The 23,182-nt window shown below is 49.4% G+C and overlaps 1 pseudogene; it reads left to right on the top strand.

Moving 5' to 3' along the window:
• Window positions 1-3,168: 3,168 nt before the first annotated feature.
• Window positions 3,169-3,855, top strand: LOC101607345 (annotated as a pseudogene).
• The last annotated feature ends 19,327 nt before the right edge of the window (window positions 3,856-23,182 follow it).

The following is a 23,182-nucleotide window of genomic DNA, read 5'->3' as shown; positions in this document are numbered from 1 at the left end:
AAATAAATAAATAAATATCTATTTTTAATATTATTTTACAAAGCTGACAAAAAAAAGAGAGATTACCCCTTACTAACAAGGGTGGTGCCCCATGACCTCAGACCTCCACCAGGTTCCGCCTCTTAGAGGCCTTACCGTACCAACACAGTACCCTGGGGACCATGTTTCTCCCCCGCGTACCTTCAGGGAATACACTTAAAGTATCCAAACCATGGCTGGGTCCTCAGTGACAGAGGGTGACCTTGACCAGGCCGAGGTTCTAGAGGTAGGGTTTCCACACACTCAGTGAGGCCTCAGGGAGTCAGCAGCCCACAAGTGATCACTGAGTGTGTGCCCTAGAGAGTGCTGGCGCCAGGAGGGATCGAGGTGCCTTAGCAGAAAACAGAGCAGGCGGTTATCCTCCAGCCCGCTCCAGACCACAGGGAAACACCTGCTTCCAGGGTAGATGGAAGGAAGGCACTGAGGCATGGGGAAGCTGGGGAGGCAGGCTGCCGGCCCTCCAAGCCCGGCCCTATGCCGAAGACTTGTGGCTCCCATCACTCGGCCCCAGGACCCGGTGGTGCCCCAACTGGGCCAGAAGGTAATCGCTCTGAGCTTTGAGTGCTGAGTGACGTGTGATGCAGAATCTCTGGGAACCGTCACAACGGCCTCCCACAGTCACCTTCAGGTAGCCAGATTTTGTCTCTCCTCTTTTACCCACCCTGGCAGCCCTGAACACTGGGGCATTCCGGAGGGTCTAACAGCGAGAAATTACTGCACTGGGTTCATGGGTCAGGAAAGCCCCCAAGAGCAGAGACCGCCCCTTCCCCTTTGCAGCTCACAATTAGCAGTTGATCAAATGTACATGGGATCACATTTACCTGCACGTCCCGGGGTTCTCCTGGGACAAGATCCTAGCTCTGTGGGCCCTGGTAGATGCTCTACCCGAACGCAGGGCCATCACCATTTCAAAGAGCATAATAATCCTTGTACCTGTGCCCTGAGCAAGGCTGCATGAATCACTAAAATGTCAAGTGTCTTCGTCTTTGCTGCTGTTCCGTGAACACTGTGGGCTCAGAAGCATGAGCCACATGCCAATTAGACCCTGGTGGTCAAGTGTGGATGTCTTTGTTTTGGAAAAAGGAAGGAATAAGTTCATTAGCACTCCAACTCACTCTAGAAGAAATCTTCTGAAGACATAAGCCAGTGAGCGGGAGGCATGGATTATTAAGGATAGTGGGGCGTCCAGAGGCACAGTTCCATGGAGCCAGCCAGCAGTTCTGAAAGCCCAGAGAACCCGCACATTGCGTCGCTGTCACGGCGGCAGACATGGCTTGTTCTGTGAGGAGGAGGATCTTCGGGGGTCACGGCCTCTCTGAAGGCCCTCACGGATTCACAGGGCGGCAGCAAAAGGGAACCACAAGTGCTGTGCTTGCAGAATCAGAGCCCTCGCTTCGCTCAGGTCCCAGCCTTGAGCTCTTTTACTGTGTTAGGATTTCCAGAATGGAGTCTGCAGGCATACAGCCAAGGGTCCCTCTGTGGCATGAGAAGCGTGTGTGTGTGTGTGTATGTGTGTGTGCACATTTCTATGTGTGCTGGTAGATGTGTGTGAGTAAATGAATGTTCATGTGTGTGTGAATATTCCTGAGTGTGCAAGTACATATGTGTGTGCATGTACATACGAAGGCCAGAGGATAACAGAATCACGGTGTCTTTCTTCACATGCCGCTCACTATTTTTTTGTTTGTTTTGAGCCAGAGTCTCTCACTGGACTGCAGCTCACCGAATAGATGAGAGTAGTTCACTAGCAAGCCCCAGAGACTTTGCCTGCCCCCACCTTTCCAATACTGGGATTATAAACACACAACGCCATGCCTGGCTTGGAAAAAATTTCTTAAATTTTTCTAATTCTCACTTCAAAAATTGAAAACAGTTGAAAAGAAAAAAAGTTGCCTTAAGAACTTGGAACACATGTTTGCCTCTGGGTTTATTGTCACATTTTTTTTTTTTTCAAAACAGAGCCCAAATGGGATGCAGTACAAACAATGGCTTAGTGATTGTTCAAATAGAGATAACTGGGGGAGGATTTAGGCATCAAATAATCCAGGGACACAGGCAGACTTCATGCAAGCCAGGTCTACGTGGAAGCTGGTAGAATCGAAGTCGCCAGGTTGTCAGCGGGTACCTGAGGACAGGACACCTTACAAGGCATGGCTAGCTGTGACATAAGGTCCACACTGGGGGAGCTTCTTGCTAAACAGTATATGCTTTTTGTTTTTTTTAATTATTATATTTTGGGGTGCTCTACTAAGTTGGCAGGGCCCATGAAGATTCTGGGTCTGTGGTTAAAAGTTGGTTCAATGTAATACATAAAAATAAAGTAATTAAATAATGATAATCATGCAAGTGAAGACACAGCACTGTCACCAAGCCAGTCCAGCTGATAACAAGGGGATCTTCAATTGGGACAAATTCTTCTATTATTATTATCCTGACACCAGTTAGTTCATTTTTTTTTCTGCAAAACATCATCTGTCACATTAAATGAATGCCATTAATTTGAATTTTAATATTTTTGTAGTTTTGTTTGCATTTAATTTGTAGCTGTGTTTTGGGCTTATAGCTGTGTATGAGCTAACAGCATAAGGAGTTTATACTTATGTTTGTGTATATTTAAATAACAATGTGATCAAAATAATTGTAGCCAACCCTGGGGGGTCTGGGATAATTTTTCCCTTTAAATTGCATCTGTTCATCAAGGTTTTGAAAAGTATTAAAGACATTATATTTATTTATTTACTTATTAATTTGTAAGCAGAGAGAGAGAAATGGGTGTGCTAGAGCCCATAGCCACAGCAAACAAAGTCCAGATGCGCGTGCCACTTTATGCATTTGGCTTTACATGGGAACTGTGAAATCAAACCTGGGTTGTTAGGCTTTGCAAGCAAGTGCCTTAATCATTGAACCATCTCTCCAGCCTCCTTTTCATCAACTTTAAGAATCACTGAGACTACCTCATGGCATACTGCAAACACACACACACACACACACACACACACCTTTTAATTTAAAATGTCCTGGGTGGAATTGGATTTGGCCTATGGTATGTGGGAAGGGAGTGGCAACAAAAATCACATAGAACTTAGATTGGAGTTTTTCAAAAGACTGAACCAGGAGACAATGAATAACATGGAGTCAAGCAAGATGACACCTCCCAAGAATGCCCTGAGAGATTCCCTGGGGATGGCACAGATCCTGAAAGATATGGGAATCACAGAGAATGAGCCAAGGGTTATAAACCAAATGTTGGATTTTGCTTTCCTGCTAAGAAACCTCTCATGGTGATGCAGACGATGTGAGACTGGTGATCCAGTGTTGTGCTGACCAGTCATTCTCCTCTCCTCCTCCGGGAGATTGCTGACTGGATATTGCAAGACAGAAAAACATCAAACCCCGTTGCCACTGATCAAGCCACATCCAGGTCCCAGACTGTCACCTGATGGATACTGCTTCACAGCTCCAAATTATAGGCTGAAGTCCTTCATGAAAAAGAGACCAAACCAAGCAAGACTGGCCCCTCGGCTAAATGTTGGAGCGGTTAGTGGCAGATCTGGTGGTCCTCCTAAAGCACCGCGCAAACAGCTTCTGCCCCAGATGAAGTTCCCGCTCCAGCGACAAGCCCAAGATTTGCAGTGCAGATCCCATCTTCTCAGTCTGCATCTGCCAAGCCAGTTCAAAAAGTTCCAATGAACCCTTCAATGATTGGGCCAAACTCCTCCTATTACCACCAACATGGCTTCATCACAGAACTCAGCCAGTGGGTCAAACCCACTGAAGAGAAAACATAAAGAGGACGACGGCAACTACACTATGTAAGGGATAAAGTGCATTCTAAATACATTGAAAAAGTGCAGTCGGGGCTGGAGGATGGCTTAGCGGTTAAGGTTCAATTCCCCAGGACCCACATTAGCCAGATGCTCAAGGGGGCACATGTGTCTGGAGTTCGTTTGCGGTGGCTGGAAGCCCTGGCATGCCCATTCTCTCTCTATCTGCCTCTCTCTCTCTCTCTCTCTCTCTCTCTCTCTCTCTTTCTCTGCCAAATAAATAAATAAAAATAAAATATATTTTTTTAAATGTAGTCAGTTTTGAGCCCAGATACTGGACCCGAACATTCTAGGTCATCTTAAGTTTTATCTTAAAACTGTACTTGCAATACTTTTCTCCTTAATTAAAACGGTTAGGTTTCTTTAATATGAGTTCCAGTTTTGATTTTTAATTAGGGTTCAACTATACAAATACTTATTTATAAATAGTTTCAATCATACTGTGTTCTACAGTGGCAATTCTATTTTTGGAAGCCACTTTCTGCCATGTATCACAAATAGCAAAACTAAGGTTTCCGTTTCTACAACCTGTCTGATCTACATTTAAATGTGAGTTCCATGAGGTAAAATAGTCACTCTCACTGTCACTTTTTTTTTCTTCAAAACCTCTCAGTTTAGGAAACATTTATGTGTTGTTCCTTGGTCTGCTCAAACTTCCCCCCTTTGTTGCCCTCATCCCCCATAGAATTAAGTTTCTCACCATTGCACTCAAATTTAGAAGGCCATAACTGGAAATTTAAAAATGCTATTCCTGATAATACAACTCAGTGTCCTTGCACAGTTTTAAAACATGATCTACATGCCTGATGCCGTGCAGTTCACTAGAACCTGAAGGCTTGCATTTGGTTTCTCACTCCCTGGCAGGGTAATTGGATTTACCCCTTGCCTGTTGTCCCCTTTTGACAGGTAGTTTGGGACCAGATGCGTTCAATTATATAAGTTGGTAGCTCCACCATATTTTCCATTTGCTAATTTAACAGATGTTATAGCTTAAAATCTGCCTTGATAAGTAAGTTACACTGGACCCAGACAAAAACCACAGAACAGCGAGACTTTTCTTTGTACCACGTGCACACATGCTTTGTAACTGATGGTGGAACCCCCAGTGGGCTTAATCATCATTTTTCTACCTTGTTGCTGAGGGTGTCACACATGAGATAGGATCAAACCTGACAGTTGACTCTTAATGGTTCTCCTTCCCCTGTAAAGCTAACGAGGGGGAAAAAATATGTCATGTGACTCCATTTAGGTGTGCCCAGCATGGGTTTCCTAGTAAACAACTTTCCATCTTCCATTTATATTTATACAACGCCTGTAGTCTTATTGAGAAAGATTGCTAAGCTTTTGAGAATATAAAAGGAACTATTTTGTTTGGTTTGTCTTAAGTTCCACATACCCCACATAGGAAAACTTAAACAGAATGACCATGTCATTATTTAAAATTTGTCGGCAAGGATCCTCAAAACTTAGTAAGTATCATCTTAGGATGGTGATTGACACATGTGAGAAGTCTAGAAACAAGGCAGAATAGGTCTCATTACAGCTTCAGGGTTTAAGGACATTAGGGAAAGTTGATATAAAAACAGGGCTGGAGTGATGGCTTAGCAGTTAAGACGCTTGCTTGCAAAGCCTAAGGACCCATGTTCAACTCTCCAGATCCCATGTAAGCCAGATCCACAAAAGTGAAGGAAGTTCAAGGTCACTCACACATGCACATTAGGTGGCCCAAGTGTCTGGCATTTGTTTATGGCGTCTAAGGTCCTATCTCTCTCTCTCTCTCTCTCTCTCTCTCTCTCTCTCCGTATGTGTTATTCTCTCTAAAATAAAATAAAAATCAATTTAAAAAATTTTAAATCTGGGCTGGAGAGATGGCTTAGCGGTTAAGCGCTTGCCTGTGAAGCCTAAGGACCCTGGTTCGAGGCTCGGTTCCCCAGGTCCCACGTTAGCCAGATGCACAAGGGGGCGCACGCGTCTGGAGTTCGTTTGCAGAGGCTGGAAGCCCTGGCGCGCCCATTCTCTCTCTCTCCCTCTAGCTGTCTTTCTCTCTGTGTCTGATGCTCTCAAATAAATAAAAAATTTAAAAAAAAAAATTTAAAAAAAAATTTAAATCTTATAAAAACATATTTAATCAATATCATAGGAGAAATGTGAGTTATATAGCATGGATGTTATTACCTGAATGTTCTCAGGGAGGCAGAGAATCAGAAGGCCTGGGTTGTAGTCCTGGCTTCATTTGCCAACTCTGTGACCGTACTTCACCTCTGAGCCTTGTTCTCATTAGTAATAGGGAAATAACAACTATTCTGCCTATCTCACAGGGATGTTGTGAGGGTTTAACTGGTGTGTGTGAAAATTCTTTAAAAATTGTAAAAGCTATATAATTATTGATGTTATTTGTTCTAAGATTACTAATAAAAAATGAAGCTTAAGAAAAAAAAGATTGAACCAATTAGTCACAATTTCAGATGCTTAATAAGCTGCCACTAGTATGTGGTATCTTTTCATCTTATTCTGCTATTCCTCAGATCAACAATTCCTCGTAGGTCTGAGTAACTTACATTCTTACGTGTGTTAGACAGACACTCATACCCTGCATCGTGCATGATGCACCTGGCTGGAGAAGTCCTCAGTGTCCCCTAGAGTGGCAGCTTCGCACCCCCACTGTCCTTCAGAAGGTTGCAACTGACCCCAAATGCCAGGACTCATGCCTGGACTTCCCTGAGCCTGCTGGAAGCCAGCGCTTTCTTCCTGACTATCCATCCCCAGGTAAAATCAGAAACCGAGGCAGGGAATGACAGGGTGGCTTAGCTGAGACCCACAGCTGAGTGATTTCAGAAAAAAAGGCTTTGAACTTGGGTCCAAATGACTGCAACATCTGGCTCCATTCCACAAGTCCCTTGTCCCCAGTGGCTGCAGGGGACAATGAAGGAGAAAGAGGGCCGGTGCTCAGGGGATTGCTGAGCTCACACAGGACAGGACTGGTTCTTCTACGAAAAGGAACTCTGCCTATTGAAATCCCAAAGCTGGGAAAAATGGTGACAAAGACTCATGTCCCAAGTGGCACTCCGGAACCCTTCACCCCAGGTGGGTTGAAATGTACCTCCACTGCCCAAATGAAATGGGGTGCTAGGGGCTCAACAAAGTCCTTGAACCCCAAACCCCAGGTTCATGTCTACTTTTAAGCAAAGAATTGAACAAAATAGGACTGAGAAGGATAATTATTAAATTATTACATTTAATTAAGGAAGTATAGAACCAAAGGAAGGAAAATGAATAGACCTGCATGGCTTGAGACCCCACGTGATGGGCCTGGAGAGGACAGAAAAGAAAGTTCAAAGAGCTCCTGCCATGTGGGGAGCTGGAGGGAGTAAAGCACCCCTGTGAGAAGTAAGGGCTTGGGGGTTCTCCCCTCACCTTGGCCTAGCCAAGCAGAGTGGAGGAAAAACGCACCAGAGGCTGGAGGTGCACCAGTGGTCACACAGCCCAGAGACAGCTTGCCTTCTCCCCACAAATGTACTTATATCCTCACGGTGGTGGGGGTTCACCTTCTGGCTCAGGTGAGCCAGAGAGAGAACATGGAGTGGTCTGGACTGCAGGCTGGCTCAGGAAGAGGCCAGCCATGATGCCAAGTTCTGGGGGCTAAGCTTGACCAACCACAACGTCATGATTCTAGAAGAAGACCTCCCTCCCAGGGAGGGGCTCAGGGATGGAGAAACAGGTCTAGGGAACTAAGCAAGAGATGAGAAGTCAGATCATCTATCCTTTCCTCTCTAGCAAGTGCAGGCCTTCCTGTCTTTTACTTTTAGGGGCCACCCTGACTTCCTAACAAAGCGATTTAACTCACAACCTCCCCTTCATGCAAAAGGGACTTCCATGAAGGCTGGAGGGAACTCTGTGTCCTGAGTGAACAATGCTCTCCCTGCATGCCTGCACCCTCCAGCAGAGATCAAGGTCCATTTGGAGAGTGGAGCTCAGCACCATACGTGTCCCACACACCAGCGGCTGGAGGCCCACTGCATTGCAGAAGCCCAAACACAGAGCGTCAGAGATAATTCCAGAATAGTTTATCTCACATCCAGCATTGGAGTGAGTGTACCCGCGAGAGAAGAGGCTGAACCTTCTGTCCAAGAACTCAGGGTGGGCTGTTGGATAAAGTGGGGTGAGCAACCTGCAGGCTTATCTTGCTATGGAGACATGATTCTGGCTTCCCCCCAAGACCAAGAGGCAGCCATGGGAGTCAGTGATTGACTCTGGGATGTGGGAAGGCTAAAGGGACTGTAATACCCACAAAACACCCAGCCTTGGGAATCTGCCATGACAGGGGCTATAAAAACTAAAGAAACCCTGGTCCCCTAGCCATCTGAAGAGATGGGGCCCACTTTCCCCACACTCTGCCTGCTCTGGGGAAACCAGACAGGAAAGGTAGATGCATGTTCAGTACCTGGGGCTGCTGTGACAAAACCCCACAAACTAATGGTTTCATATGACACAGATTCATTTCCTCCCACAGTTCTGGAGGTCACAGGGCCTGGCAGCTGCTGATGGGGAACCACACTTCCTCCAAATACTCTAGGGGAATTCTTGGCCTCCTCTGATAGCTAGGGGTAGCCGGCATTCCTGGGCCCCCTCAGCTAAGGGACACATCATTCCAGTCATTCCATGTCTTTTCCTGTATAGTCTCGCGTGGTCTTCCCTGTATGGCTATCCCAGTCCCCACTGTTCACCTTTTGATGGGAAACCAGTTATCCTGAATCAGGGTTCACCCTGAAGGCAACAGTTTAACTTGATCAACTCTGCAAAGACTATTGGCAAAGGGAGGACACAACTCTAAACAACTGGAGGTGTCACACATCTATTTGGGGAGGACACAGTTTAGTCCACAATGCCAGGCATAAAGGAAAAGAAAGAAAAACAATGACGCCCCATTTCCAGACCACCACAGGTACCCACACATGGATATGATCAAGCAGAGCTGCCAGGAAGAAAACCTCTGAGAGAGAAATTGTAAACTATTTTTTAAAATATTATTTTATTTATTTGAGAGAAAGAGAGAAGGAGACTGGACATGCCAGGGCCTCCAGCCACTGCAAATGAACTCCAGATGCGTGCGGCCCCTTGTGCACTTGGCTTACATGGGTTCTGGAAAATTGCACCCTGGTCCTCAGGCTTCACAGGCAAGCGCCTTAACCGCTAAGCCATCTCTCCAGCCTGAGAATTTTTTTTCTATTCCTGAAAATGACTGCAAGGCTTCAGCAGGCATGCGCGATGTCATCTGGGGGTGGGGGAAGAGAAGAGCAGCCAGGCATGCCTGGGAGCATTGAAGGGAGGCAGAGGAAGCCATTTCTTGTTCTCACCCCATTGCCTTCAGCCCATTCAATATGTGGTTATATATACAAGAGGCAATGGGGCGGGGGGGGGGGGGCTGGGACAGAGACAGCCCATGTAACATCAAGTGAATTAAGTCAACTGTGGGGAAATGCGCAGTCAGGGAGAGGTGATTCCCCAGGGGCCCCTGTGAGACCCCAGGGATGGGGGATTTTGCTCAGCAGGTAAACAGTCAGCTGAGACAGGACCTGTGTGAACAGACTCTAGAGCCTGACTCAGGCCAGTGCTGGGAGAGTCGGGACCCAACAGAGGAAGATCTGTGACCTTCTTGAAGAATTTTTATGACCTCCGTCCCAGGGGGAAAATGCAGACTGCGTGTGTGTGTGTGTGTGTGTGTGTGTGCAGGAGGCTGAAACAGTCTTCAAACACAGGATTGCAATGATCGGATGCTGTCTCGGGATGGGAACCTTGTTTCTGCTGAAAGGATTTGAGAAACCAGGGCCAAAAGCGGAATTATAAATACACCTCTCCCACCTTCCTTGCTCCTTCCCTTTGCTGAGGCGCCTGGCCCCAAGTCTCTCACCCATTTGGCAAGATCCCAGCTGGGTTTTAATTAGCAACCATGTTTTCTCTACTGCACACTTCTGAGTTTTCCCAGGCCTCAAACAGACACTTTGTCTTCCTCTGCTCCTCTGGCTTTGGAACCAAGAAGAGGCTCTTTGGACATTAGAGGGGATAGAACGCCAGCTCTGCTCTATCAGAAAGGAGAGATTTGAGGGGAGCAACCTGCTGCGAAGAGACAGCTCTCAGCCTGATGCCTTGCTGGAGCTCTAGAGTTCACTGCTGAACTCTGAGCCTGGGGAGTCAGCAGTTAGGTGTCTATAAATAGCGACCCCTGGGTAGAGAGCCTGCACCCTGCCATTGTTAGCCGCCCCACCATTATAACAGGGAGTCACCTGATGAGTCTATTCTTGCCCTGTAAGTTTGTGAAGCAGCCTGAGGAAAACTGGACACATGCCAGTCACACCCCTCACTATCAGACGTCCGCTGCTGCGGGTCAGTTTTCCACTACTGTAGCAAGTCCCCGAAGTATAACGGTATATCTAACAAGGGCAGGTTTGGTTTTGGCTCACAGCTTTGGAGGTCTCACTTCGACTGGCCTCGTTGCTCAGGGCCTGTGGTGGCCTATGACGGTGGGATCAAAAGCGCTTAAGCCAGGCGTAGTGGCACATGCTTTTAATCCCAGCAATCGGGAAGCAGAGGTAGGAGGATTGTCATGAGTTCAAAGCCAGCCTGAGACTACATGGTGAATTACAGGCCGGCCTGAGCTAGAGCAAGACCCTGTTTCAAAACAACAAACAAACCAAAAAAAAAAAAAAAACAGTTAAGTCTTGGCTAAGAGACAAAGACAGGAAGAAAAGGAGGTTGGGAAGTGGGATCTTGCTTTTCTGAACACCTCCCTTTAGGCCCCACTCTTGAAGTTCCCAACACCACCCTGGGATTCAAGCTGTCAGCACTTGGGCCTTTGAAGAACATTCCAGACTTACACTTCAACATCAACCCCCAACCACTGGCCCTTCTTCTTTCTACCCAGATCTCCACCTCCACCTCCACCTCCACAGCCCCATCCTCCTCAGAACCCAGACACCCACACCCTTTCTGGAAGCTTCTGCTCTGTGCCCCAGGCCCCATGTCCTTAGCCACTCATTCTCCCCAGAATGCTTTTCCCAGCTGGCACTAGATCTGCATTTTCCAGAAAGGCTCTTCCGACAAGAAGTGATGTCTGCCATGCTGTGCAGGGAAGGGTCAGTGGAGACAAAATTAAGTTAGACAGAGCCCTGGACACCACAATCCCCAGGAGAGCAACGAAAGACAGAGGCAAATTCACTAAAGATCCTTGCTCAGTCTCGTCTGACTCAGTGTTTCCCAGGCTCTCTGACCACAGACCCGTTTGTTCCCATAGCGTCTATTTAAGGGCCCCCGGGCATGGTGTGTGGAGCCCCACAATCCTCTTTCAGAAGAACCACGCAGGGTCCAGGGCTGTGGCACATCTCTCCCTCTGCTGGCAGGTCCTTGGGAGGCAATGGGGCTGCATCTTGTTTTATGTCTGACTGGCCTTTTCCAACGTGAGGCCCGAGTACCGAGGAGTGAATAATTCTTAGGTAACCGGAGTGATAGACTTTGAAGGTGTGCTAAGGTCAAAGGAAGTCACAGTACATCTGTCCTTTGTCCCCATTCCCCATCTCCAACACTCTCTCTTGTCTCTCCCAAAGGTAATCTGTTGTTTTTTTTTTTTAAATTTCAGTGTGTATGTTGCATTCATGTTTATACATGTGAGTGTAGAGGCATGTGGGTATATGAATGTGTGTTCATATGTGCATAGATGCACGTGTGTGTGGGAACATGCGTGCATGTGGTGGCCAGAGGCCATCACTGGGTACCTTCCTCAATCACTATCTACCCTGTTCTTTGAGGCACCACAGCGTGAGGTTTGCCTCTCACCTCAGTAGCCTAGCCTCCGCCCCTGTCTGTGCAGTTTTCTCCAGGCATAAGGACAGCTGGGCCTCTCTATGATGGGTGCTGAAGACCTGGGTGACCACCATAGAAAGGGTCAGAGTTGCAAAAACTGGGAAACTAGACATTGATTTCTGGTGGAGGAATTCCAGAAAGCTGCCCCTACTGGGAGCCAGACAGGGTAGGTGTTGTCTGACTGGTAAGAGTGTAAAGGCCCCTCGGGAATAAGAAACAACGTATCAACAATCCGTGATGGTTTGGATCCCATGGCTCCCATAAACTCCTGTGCTCTGAATGCTTGGTCCTCAGCTGGTTGCAATTTGGAAAGTGCTACCTTGCTGGAGGAGGTGTTTTGCTGGGGGTGGGCTTTGGGGTGTTAAAGCAAGCTCCCCCTTACCCAAGGTCAGCTCTCATTCCCGTGGCTGTTTTCCACCTGCTGTCACGGAGGTGACGTCCAGCCTCGGCTCATGTCGTGGTTTCGCCTGCCCTCATGGAGCTTCCCCTCAAGACGGTCAACCAAAATAAATCCTTTCCTCCCATCAGCTCCTTTAGGTCGGGCGTTTTGTCCCAGCCAAGAGAAGGCAATGGCGACATTCTCCCACTCCTGGGGGTGAGAACGGGAGAACTGAGCATCACTGAAAGAAGATACGTCGTTTTCAGAGAGACTGGGGTTCTGTGAAGTTAAGAGAGGGAAAGAGGAAGGAGGCTAGGTTTGGAATGCAAGTGAAGTTAGGCTTTTTCATCAGAGGGGCCTCAGGGGGCCTTGCAGTATCTCTGCTCCAACAGGTAGCAAAGCCAGCTCAGGAGTTCTGCAGGTACCTGGTGTAGTCAGCTTGACGTCACTGGGATGAACTTCCAATAGACACAGTTTATGGGAGGAAGAAGGGGTTTATTTGAAGCTTACAGATCCAAGGGAAGTTCCATAATGGCAGATCCAGCAGGGAGAGACAAAACTACCACCTACACCTCAAGCAAGCAAGCAAAACAGCAGGGAACCCGGGCATACCTTAAGCTGGAATTCCAGAGCAGATTGACCCCCAGTAACACCTTAGGGCTGGACCCTAAGATCTGCCCACAGTGATACATCTTTATAAGCTTTAATGATTCTCCTGAATCTTCTAGAGGGCATCCATTCAAACTACCACAGTACTTGAGACGGGCATGGAAGGGCAGAACATGCCTCCAGGTGGAAGGAAGCTTGCTCAGCTGTGGGGTCATGCTTGAGGGTCAAGGGCATTCAAAAAATGTCCATGGAATCTGGGGGGATCACTAAGGACCCACTACTCACCCATCCCACACCTGCAGAGGCCCCAGACACACATTATGAGGAAGGTGAGGACCATAAATATACAGGGTCTGCCAGGTGAGGTGGCATATGCCTTTAATCCCAGCACTTGGAAAGCAGAGGTTGGCGGGGACGACCAGAAATAGAAATTGAGGTATTCCCAGAAAACTGACACCGTTCCGTTCATTGTTCCTGCGCTCTCCTGTTCACCACTCAGAGCTGAGTCAGTTTCAGGACCACTTCATATAAACAGCCCGACTGTGGGATGTGCTAGGGACCCATTTGGGGACATCAGTAGTCTCCCTGTCAACTCTACCTGGCTTTGCACTGGATCTCAAGTCTACTTTGAATCTCTCAGGTCTGGGAGGATCCCCACTTGGTTGCATGTCCTTGAGTTGAGATACCACATATGGAGATGACCATTAAACAAACTTTGGATAAGTAATAGCTGTGATTCTTATGTTGAGCTGAAAAAAAAAAAAAATGCAGCCATCTCTCCCTCTCCTTGGCATGGACCTGGTTCCTACCTTCCCCAGCCCCCCAAGAGAGCCCCACTAGTTAGTTAGTGCAACTATGGCTTATCAGGTGGTAACTAGCATGTCACATTTCTCCTGGCCATCCCAGAGGACAGGTCACAGCCATCCTTCCCCCTCTGGCCACCGCACTTAAACAGTAAAGCAGGAGAAAGGACTCTGAATAGGTTGGAGCAGGTCCCAGTGACCACTCAGGGAGAGGGTTGGGTCATACACCCAGTCATGAAGAATTGCTTAGAAGGTACCAGCTGAGAAAGAGTTTCAGATGAAAGGAACGCAATCTGGGTCAGCTGCCGATGCCGGGCAGAGGCTGGGCTTGGCCCACGGCTCCTCCAGCAGGCTGGACTAGAGTACACACCAGGCTCACAGAGGAGGAGCTGGGGACTGCTGGTTCCCCATGTCTAATGACCATATCACTCACTTCCTTGGAGTGAGTCCCAAAGGGGTGGTCCTGGGAATCCAGGAGGCGGCAAAGCAGCCGGATAATCCTCACCGTAGTCTGCAGGGAACAGCACTGAGCTAATGGGCTTGCTTCGGCCTCTTTCCTGGGTCCCACAGAGTGGTAGCCAAATAGATCCAGTCACTGCCTGATAGATCGCAGGACTCTGGGGACAGGTGCAGCCTCATCAGGTGAGGGAGCTGGGATGGGGGAGGACACAGCGTCACCAACTCATCTATAGGCTCCGTCGTGGGAAAGTTGAATTGGGAAGGCGTGCGTACTTTCATTAATGTCCTCCAGGACGTGCCTTGGGCCTGGCACGGGGAGACCACAGAGAGAAAGGCGAGAAGGATTGTTCATATTGATTGTTTATATGGTTTATAGTGATCACCGACTTGACAGGACCTAGAATCACCTAAGGAAAGATTTTCTGAGTGTGCCTGTGAGGTATTATTGAGATCAGGTTAGCCTCTGGCGCTGTCCATAGGAGATGACCTTGAATAAGTTAAATTGAGGTGAGAAATCCACTGTAACTGTGGGTGCCATTGTTCTATGGGCTAAAATTAGAAAAAAAAAACTGGGGGAGAGCGAGCTGAGCGCAAGGATTTGTCACTCTCGACTTCCTTACTGTGGCCTCAGTGTGGTCAGGTAGCACCACCAGCTCCTGATGCCCATCCTTCCCTGCCCTGAGGGACCGTAACCCATTGAACTGTAAGCCAGAACCAACCATTTCTACCTCAGTCACTTATTGCTGGGTATTTGACCGCAGCAATGAAAGAAGTAACCAATTCAGCACTGGAGAGACGGCTCAGCAATTAAGATGCTTACCTGCAAAGCCTAGCAACCTGGCTTCAATTCCCCAGTACCCACATAAGACCAGATGCACAAGGTGGCACATGAATCTGGAATTCGTTTGCAGTGGCTAGAGACTCTGGCATGCCCATTCATTCTCTGTCTCTCTCTGTCTCTGTCTCTCTCTCTCTCTCTCTCTCTCTCTTTCTCTCACTCTCTCTCTGCAAATAAATAAATTTAAAAGGAACTAATACGGAGCCTGCAGCCTGCCTAGACACCAGGCAGGATCCCTGGTTGTATGGATGACAACACTCCGGCTCTTCCTTCTCTTCTTGGCCTTCCTACCCCGTCCTGGTACAAACATTGGCTGCCTGACTGCCTCAACAGCTCTGTGGCCATGTGTACCAAGTAGTTCTCACTGCCCAGCCCTTCTCCCTCACGTATTCTCTCCTGTCCATCTGCCAAATGGCCAAAGACCTGCCATCCAGAGACTGTCCCCTAGCACAGCGTGCTCCGGTCCCAATGCCCAGTGAGGGCTACTGTGACCCATGGCAGACCATGTGCAGGCCTCGCCTTACCCTGGTGGTGTGGGAAGAAGCACAGAGCAGAGAGGAACATGGGGCAGCCCAGTATGGCCCTCTGAATGCCGATGCCAGCCGGAGGCATAAAAGGCAAGTGGCCCCAGGCTGAATTCGACATCGAGAGAAACAAAGAACAGGCAGTCCTTGAGTTGCTGCCATGCGCCGCACTATAACTGTGCAGCTTTACTCTGCCGGGGAAGAGACGCGCCCTCCTAGGAGCCATTCCTCTCATCCTGAGTCCCCATCTTCCCCGGGACTGGCCGTGTGCTGTGTGACGCTCCTGCCGTCGCAGGTGGCAGCGTCCAGCCGTGTGATCACCAGCTTCCGTGAGCTGATCCTTAGGATATTCAGTGCATTCTCAACTTACGTTCTCAAAGTGAGACAAAGTGAGAGGGAGAACAGTTGGGGTGACCAGAGCCTCCCATAAGTAAAAAAAAAAAGGCAGGAAAGTCTGCACTTGCTAGAAAGAAAAGATGACCTGACTTCTTATCTCTTGCCTAGTTCCCTAGACCTATTTTTCCATAAACAACCAGGACCCCTCCTGGGAAGGAGGTCTTTCATAGGACATTGTGGTTGGTCAAGTTCAACCCCCAGAACTTGGTGCCAGGGCCATCATCTTCCTGAGAGCCCCTAGTCCTGACCAACCAGCTGTCCCTCTGGTTCACCTGAGCCAGAAGACAGCCCCCCACTATAAGGTCATAATTACCTTTGCAAGGAGAGGGCAGGTTCTCTGACCACTTGGGAACTTCCAGCTGTGGGTGAGTTGTTCCCTCACTGCGCCTGGGCCCTGGGCTGAGCCAAGGGGACAGCCCCCTGGCGCTTACTCTCCACCTGGGCCCCTTCACCCCCTCCAGCTCCCCACATGGCAAGAGCTCCTTGAACTTTCTTTTCTCTCTTCTCTTTCTGTGAGTTTCCCAGGCCCTCCATGTGGGATCTCTAGCCATGTGGGCATCTTTCCTTGGCTCTGTACTTCCCTCAATTAATATAATAATTTAACAATGATCCTTCTCAGCCTTTCTTTGATTAAAATGAGAAATGACGGGCATGGTGGCCCACGCCTTTAATCCCAGCACTTGGGAGACAGTGGTAATAAGATCGCCAAGAGTTCAAGGCCACCCTGAGACTACATAGTGAATTCCAGGTCAAATTCCTGGGACAAATGCTTGCTGACACTTACAGGCAGGGACAAAGAAGGCAATGGATGAGTGAGTAAGGACAGTCACAGTACAGCAAAGCAGGGAGGGGCGAGTTCTTGCTTGGCCTTTGGAAGAAGGCGTATAGCTCATGTGGAAATAGGTTTCAGGGACGGAGAGACTGCTCAGTGGTTAAAGTGCTTGCCTGTAACAATCTGAGTTCAATTCTCCGGTACCCACATAAAGCCAGAAGCACAAAATTTAATTAAATTTTAATTTAATTAAAACCCAGGGTCTGGGGTTTAAGGACTTTCCTGGACCCTTAGCACCCAATTACAAAAGGGTTAATTGGGACACAACCTGATAGCCAGTCAGGAAGTCTGACTGCATGAACTGAACAATGCCGCAAGTCTCTCAACCTCATGCTGAGCGAAGGACGCTCGGCGGGCAGCTGGTCATGTTCTGGTCCTCGATTCTGACGCTGGCTGTACAGGTGCTTCACTCTGTGAAATCCCATCAGATTGGACACTTCCTGCTCTGTCCCGTTCTGGAAGAGGACAATAGAGGTGACACACCTAAATTAGCAACTTTCGTCACAGTGACCCACAGTGTTTGAGACAGAGTCTTCAGCAAAGAGTCTAATCCACAGTGAAGCCAGCCGCAGCAGCCACAGGGACGCCTCGCTCCTCTGTCCCCTGCCATGCCCCCTCCAGTGAGCCCACCGCGCCGCCCTCACAGCATCGTTGGCCAACAGCCACCAGCTCTGTTCATGTCAGGCCATGCCCCTGCCTCCTGCTATGGCTGTCTGGCAGACTGGTATCTGTCGCCTGAGTTCAAAAGGGGACCATCCTGCCTGACGTAGAATTCTGCTAATGAGCAACTTTACCTGAAGGACATCTTAACAACCTGGTCTTGAGTTTCTCAGGTCTGCGCCAGTCTCACGTGCTTCCCACCTTCCCTCTCTCCCTCCTCTTGTGATTTCAGACCAACTAGCAAAGTGGTCAACGTTTCCCCCTTACCCTTTATCCTCAGCGGGTATATCCTTGACAAACATGCATCTGATCTCAGCTTGAAGCCTCTTTTCTGTGATTATTTTATTTTATTTTATTTTATTTTATTTTATTTTATTTTTGGCTTATACGGAACTCATTCTGTAATCTCAGGCTGGCCTCGAACTCATAGCAATCCTACCTCTGCCTCCGGGGTGTTGGAATTAAAGGCCTGCATCACCATGCCTGGCAGAGAGAAAGAGAGAGAAAGAAAGATAATGGATGCACCAGGGCCTCTAGCTGCTGGAAACAAACTCCAGCTTCATGCCACTTTGTGTTTCTGGCTTTATGTGGGTACCAGAGAATGGAACTCAGATTGTTACAGGCAAGCACTTTGACCACTGAGCAGTCTCTCCATCCCTGAAGCCTATTTCCACATGAGCTATACGCCTTCTTCCAAAGGCCAAGCAAGAACTCGCCCCTCCTGCTCTGCTGTACTGTGACTGCCCTTACTCGCTCATCCATTGCCTTCTTTGTCCCAGCCTGTAAGTGTCAGCAAGCATTTGTCACCATTCATGGGCTGCCGTCCCACATCTGCACATGGTGCTGTGTGCCCAGCTCTGGCCCTTGGTGTGCAGGCTCCTTTAGTAGCCTGGATTCCTGGCAGATGTGAGTTCCCTGCCCCCGCCCCATCCCAATGCCTACGGGACGATGTAGAAAGTGGGGCACGTGCCCAACTTGGCTGAGTGCAGCGCAGGCCATCAGAAACCACCCAAGTGAAAACTTACGTAATGTCAACCCGGTTCCAGGCAGGAAAGGGCCTTGGCTCGCGTTGGAGATGGAGCAAACAGATGTGTACGCAGACAGCTGAGCTGAGCTGAGCTTCAGACACAAGACGCAGCAGAGCCTGTTGCCATGTCATGCTCCCATCCGCCCCCGCCTCGCTCCGAGCGGGCGTGCATGTCCTGGCCCTCCTCACGGGAGCTGAGCCTGTGACCTCAGGAGTGCTGGGGAATATAGTCATCTTCCCAAAGTCCTACAGATCTAGGTTTCCCCCACCACCTCCTTCTGTCACCATGTGCCGAGAGTGCCAGCTGGGGCCAGGCAGAAGGTCATAAGATTCTCCCATTTGGCGTTCAGAGTGTTTCCCTAAAAGATCCATCCACATGCCAAGTTCGCTCAATAGCTCCCCATCACCTTAAGGGAAGCCTAAGCTTCCACCTGTGGCTTCTTCTCTACTCTGTCCCCCACACTAACGTGTGCAGATGAGGGCACGTGCACACACCCACCCTGGCCGCTTCTCTTTGCTGAGGAAGTCATGGACTTAGTCTTCACTTAAAATATGTACAGAGAGATTTGGCTGCAAGCAGAGAGATAGAGAGAAGAGAGACAGAGTGAGAAGAGAGGGAATGGGTGCACCAGAGCCTCCAGCTGCTGCAAATGAACTTCTGATGCACACGTCACTGTGCATTTGGCTTTATGTGGGTACTGGGGAATTGAACCCTGGGGTCATCAGGCTTTGCAGGCAAGTGTCTTAAGCGCTGAGCCATCTCTCCAGCTTCAACTGCCCTTTTTTGGGTTCACTTGTTTCCTTCAACTGCCTGAAGCACCTTTCCTGCACCTAACAAAACCGACCTTGTCCCTTGTCCCTGAAGATACCATTCAAGAAGGGTGGCCTTTCTCAGGACCCCGGGTCTCAGCTATCCTGAGGTCAGGCCATGGGTCTGGCTCCTGTGGAAGGCTAGAGCAATCCTTCGCTCACCTGCCTGGCTCTCTTGTAAATGCGGCTTTGGGCTTGGTGTCACAGTCCTGCTCCCTTAGGAAAGTCTCCCCGACCTCTTTGAGCCTCCAAGTTACGTGTCCGTTAAGTAAAAGCGATACTGCTAACCTCCCGCAGTCACTGAGGCTGGGCAGGCTGAGGAGAGAATCTGCTGCCCTGTCCTGTCATGTCCGTCACAGCGGAAGTGGCGCAGGAATCAAGAACCAACTGCAAAGCGAATGTGCTTGTCTCTTGGTGAGCAGGATTGACAGAAATCATTTCTACCTTTGTTTGCCTTGACTGTGTTGTCTGGATAATTACTTCCCACTTGATCTTAGCCAAAAGGCAGAGAAGTGATTGTATAATTACTTAAAATAATAAGTCTCAAATGTTCCCATAATGAGAAAAAAAAAAGAGAGAGAGAGAGAGAGAGACAAAAATGGGCAAATGAATAAGCTCCGTCCCATGGCGCCTGTGGTTCAGCTTGTCCTTGAGTTGTCGGCTGCATAGGCGGGCACAGACTGGCCCTGATCTTTCTAGTTCAAGCACCTTCCTGAGGAGCAGGGATCCTGACCACCAGCGGGGAGACGCTTCCCTATAACCATAGGCGAAATGCACCAATCCTCGGCTTTCCAGCCTCTGGAAGACCAAGTAGAGTAGACCATGGCCAGTCCTCTTCCTCCTGTACACAACGCCCTCCCCGTGAGGGACACCGGACCCCAGCTCAGCCCCCTGCTTCTGCCCCGCCCGCCCCAGGATGAAGAGTCTTTGATTCACAACGATCACAGCCACACCCTTGACTCCATTAGCAAAGACTGTAAGACGGACATACATGAAGGCATTAGGCCACATGCACCAAGGCAGGACTGCTGAGCTGTGCTGAGGCCCGAGAGAAGGTGGTGACCCAGGGGAGGTAAGACCCCCCACCAAGGCAGAACCGAAGGAGATCCGATCACAGGCCCATCCGCCACCACCTTCTTCTCCCAGTTGCCCTTGGCCTTCTCTTGCTCCCCACACCACCCCTCTTTCTCCTGCTCCTCTTCACCTTCTCTTCTACCTTTCCCTCATTTTTACATTACCCTCTAGAGGACTCCCCTGAAACATAAACTGAGGTTCCCCCAAGTTCCCACGCTGTCCAGCTATCTGGCAGTGGTGAGCTCCCAAGGGCAACAGAACAGGCTCCGGGGCCTCACTGAGACAGTGGCGGCTGCGGCCCTTCACCCGCACCTCAAATTCCATTCTGACAAATCCCTAATCAACCATCCGGGGCTCCCAGTGTTAGGAGACTTAAGACCTGCTTGGACCGTCCACTTGTTGAATTCTAGGGAAACCCTGTGTGGTTTACAGCCGCATGGTGGGGACTGGGACAGGGGAGGTTGGAGTGGACACAGAAGGCTTTCTCTGACCCCCCACCCAGGGTTCTGGGTGGGGGTTCTATCTGCACACACCACCGCCCAAGGGCCTGAGGCCTTAGAACAGTGTGCATTTCAAACACAGCCTGACCAGGCCCCAGGATCCAAGGGCAGGGGACTGCCAGAGTCCTCCGCAACACAGATACCTCTTTGTGCTCCTTCGGACAGCCGGCGCTTGTCCAGAGCCAGTCCTGACACCAGCTGACCTGCAGGCCTGCAGAAAGAACAAGAGGGGAGGGGACCTTCCATCTGACCGCAGGGGGCTCCAGGCAGGGAGCCTCTAAGGGAGGGAGGGGCTAAGAGGACCGGAGAAAGGGAGGGAGGGGAGAGGAAGGAGAGAGAGTTTCAGGGGAAGAAGATGAACTTAAAATGCTTCATTAAGGGCTTAAAGCGTCCCTTCAAATTCCTGTGTTGAAGTTTCTTATAACCTCTAGGACCTCGGAATAGGACTGTATTTAGAAACTGTCTTTAAAGAGGTGATTACGTTAAAATGAGGCCATTAGTGTGGGCCTTAATCCTGTGTGACTGGTATCCTCATAAGAAGAAGCAATTAAGACACAGGCACTTACACACACACACACACACACACACATAGTGGGGGAGAGGGAGAGAAAGAGAGATGCCATATAAAGACACGGGCAGAAGATGGCTACCTACAATACCTCTGAGCTCAGGAGAGAGGCTCTAGCAGAAAACTAACTCTACCAACGTGTTGGTGGTCTTGGACTGCCAGCCTCCACAAGTATGAGCAAATAGGTTTCTGTCCTTTAACACTGCCACACCACATGCCACCAACTGGAACCAACAGGTCACAGGCCCAAGCTGATATAAACCCCCAAGCTCCCAGCATGCATCACACCTCCATCCTGACCTTCGTAGTGACTTTTCACAGTGAATCCTCCGTAACTAAAGGACTGTGCTACAACACGGTTATATGATTTTACAAGTGCATGCGCACAAAGGTGAGTATATTAACGTGACCTACCAAAAGATTTTATTGAGACAAAACGTTCCTTTTTTGTTGTTGTTTTGTTTCTTCTAATTTCCAAACGAGTGAGAACATTTTTATAAGTCCCCAACAGTATGGGGCTGTGGACATGTGTCTGCTGTCCCCGAAAGGAGCAGCTGGCGTGTGTCCCCAGAAGTGCTCACTGCAATATGACCTGGCACAGTGTGGGTGGCCGACACCCGCCAGCCTGTGACCACAGCTGAGAAAATACAACGCGCGCCACCTCCAAGGCGGCCCTTCACCCCGGCGCGGCCTGCCTCCTGCTTCCTGATCAGAGACCCAAAGTTTAAGAAGCACACTTGGTGTGGCCGCTGCCCCCCCCCCCCCGGGGCCAGGGCAGGCAGAGCCCATAGTGGGGAGCAAATGGCAGCCTTGGTGCAATGGCTGTCTTCCACTGCCTCGCCCTGACCTCATCTGGCTGGCCCAAGAGCCTCCAGGGATTCCAGAGCGCTGGGGAGAGGGGACCCTGGTCCCTTGCAAAAATACAGACGACGTCGGTGATTTAGACCTTTTCTTTGCCTTTGCGACAAAGCTCTCTCTGTTCCAGTGGAATCCCAGGTGAAACGAGATAGATGCGAAGGGGCAGTGCAGAGCTGGCCTGGTGGGATCAAGGCAAAGGCCTCGGGCCTCCTCACCACTTCCTACGTCCAACTAAGCTGCGCCCCAAGCCTGGGACGAGGCCTGGGAAGGACAAGAGAGGCAGAGCAGCCCTGCAAAGGATCCTCAGTGCAGAATGACACACCATGACAGCCACAGACACTATATTCACGTATGCCACCACAGTCAGGCACACTACATGCACTGCCCACCACCACTGCTACACACACACACACACACACACTACACGCTGTGTCCAGCCCATGAGCCATTTCTGCTGAATCTATTAGCAGGCAGGCCCCACCTTTCCAAAGGCGATCTCTGGCAAGCTAATCCCCGCATAGCTCGGACGTTAAATCATTGCTTCTTCTGCTGTGGGCTGCCCAGGTACATCTGGCTCCGTTTAGTCTCCCCCGCTGAGCAGAAACACATGTGGGCTCCGCACTGTGAGGTGGGAGACTGTGTGTTTCAGGCTTCTGCAGGCGGTGGGGGCCGAGGGCTGTAAGGATCTAAGGCATCTTTTCAGAAGTGTGTTTTTTGGCACACAAGGGTTCTGCGAGATATAATTGGGTTCCATGGAAAAAAGAAAAAGTAAAAAGGTTTCCTCAGTGAAGGAAATTTGGCAAAGTGCACTGCTCCACAGCAAGCCAAGAACCGTGGGCTTCCTCGGAGACCTCGATAGGAGACCTAAGTAGAAAGAATAAAAAACAGGTTTTTCTTTTTTTTTTTTTTCTTTTCCTAAACAGGTTTTGCTGGATTATCCGGAAGGATATCTTTCCACTGCAGGTCAACAGGAAATCCATCAGGTAAATTCTCTGGAAACCTATCAGTTCACATCATAGCGAGTCCAAGTGACAGGCACTCGTAAGATCCAGCTTCCAAGGACTGTCATCAAAGCCATCTGCACCTCCGCGTCCCCGTGTCTTCCCTCTGCGGCCCTGCAATCATTAC

This window comes from Jaculus jaculus, chromosome 18 (assembly GCF_020740685.1).
Source record: "Jaculus jaculus isolate mJacJac1 chromosome 18, mJacJac1.mat.Y.cur, whole genome shotgun sequence".
NCBI lineage: Eukaryota > Metazoa > Chordata > Mammalia > Rodentia > Dipodidae > Jaculus > Jaculus jaculus.
The sequence above is the reverse complement of the archived record's forward strand: the minus strand, read 5'-3'. Positions and strand labels throughout refer to the sequence as shown.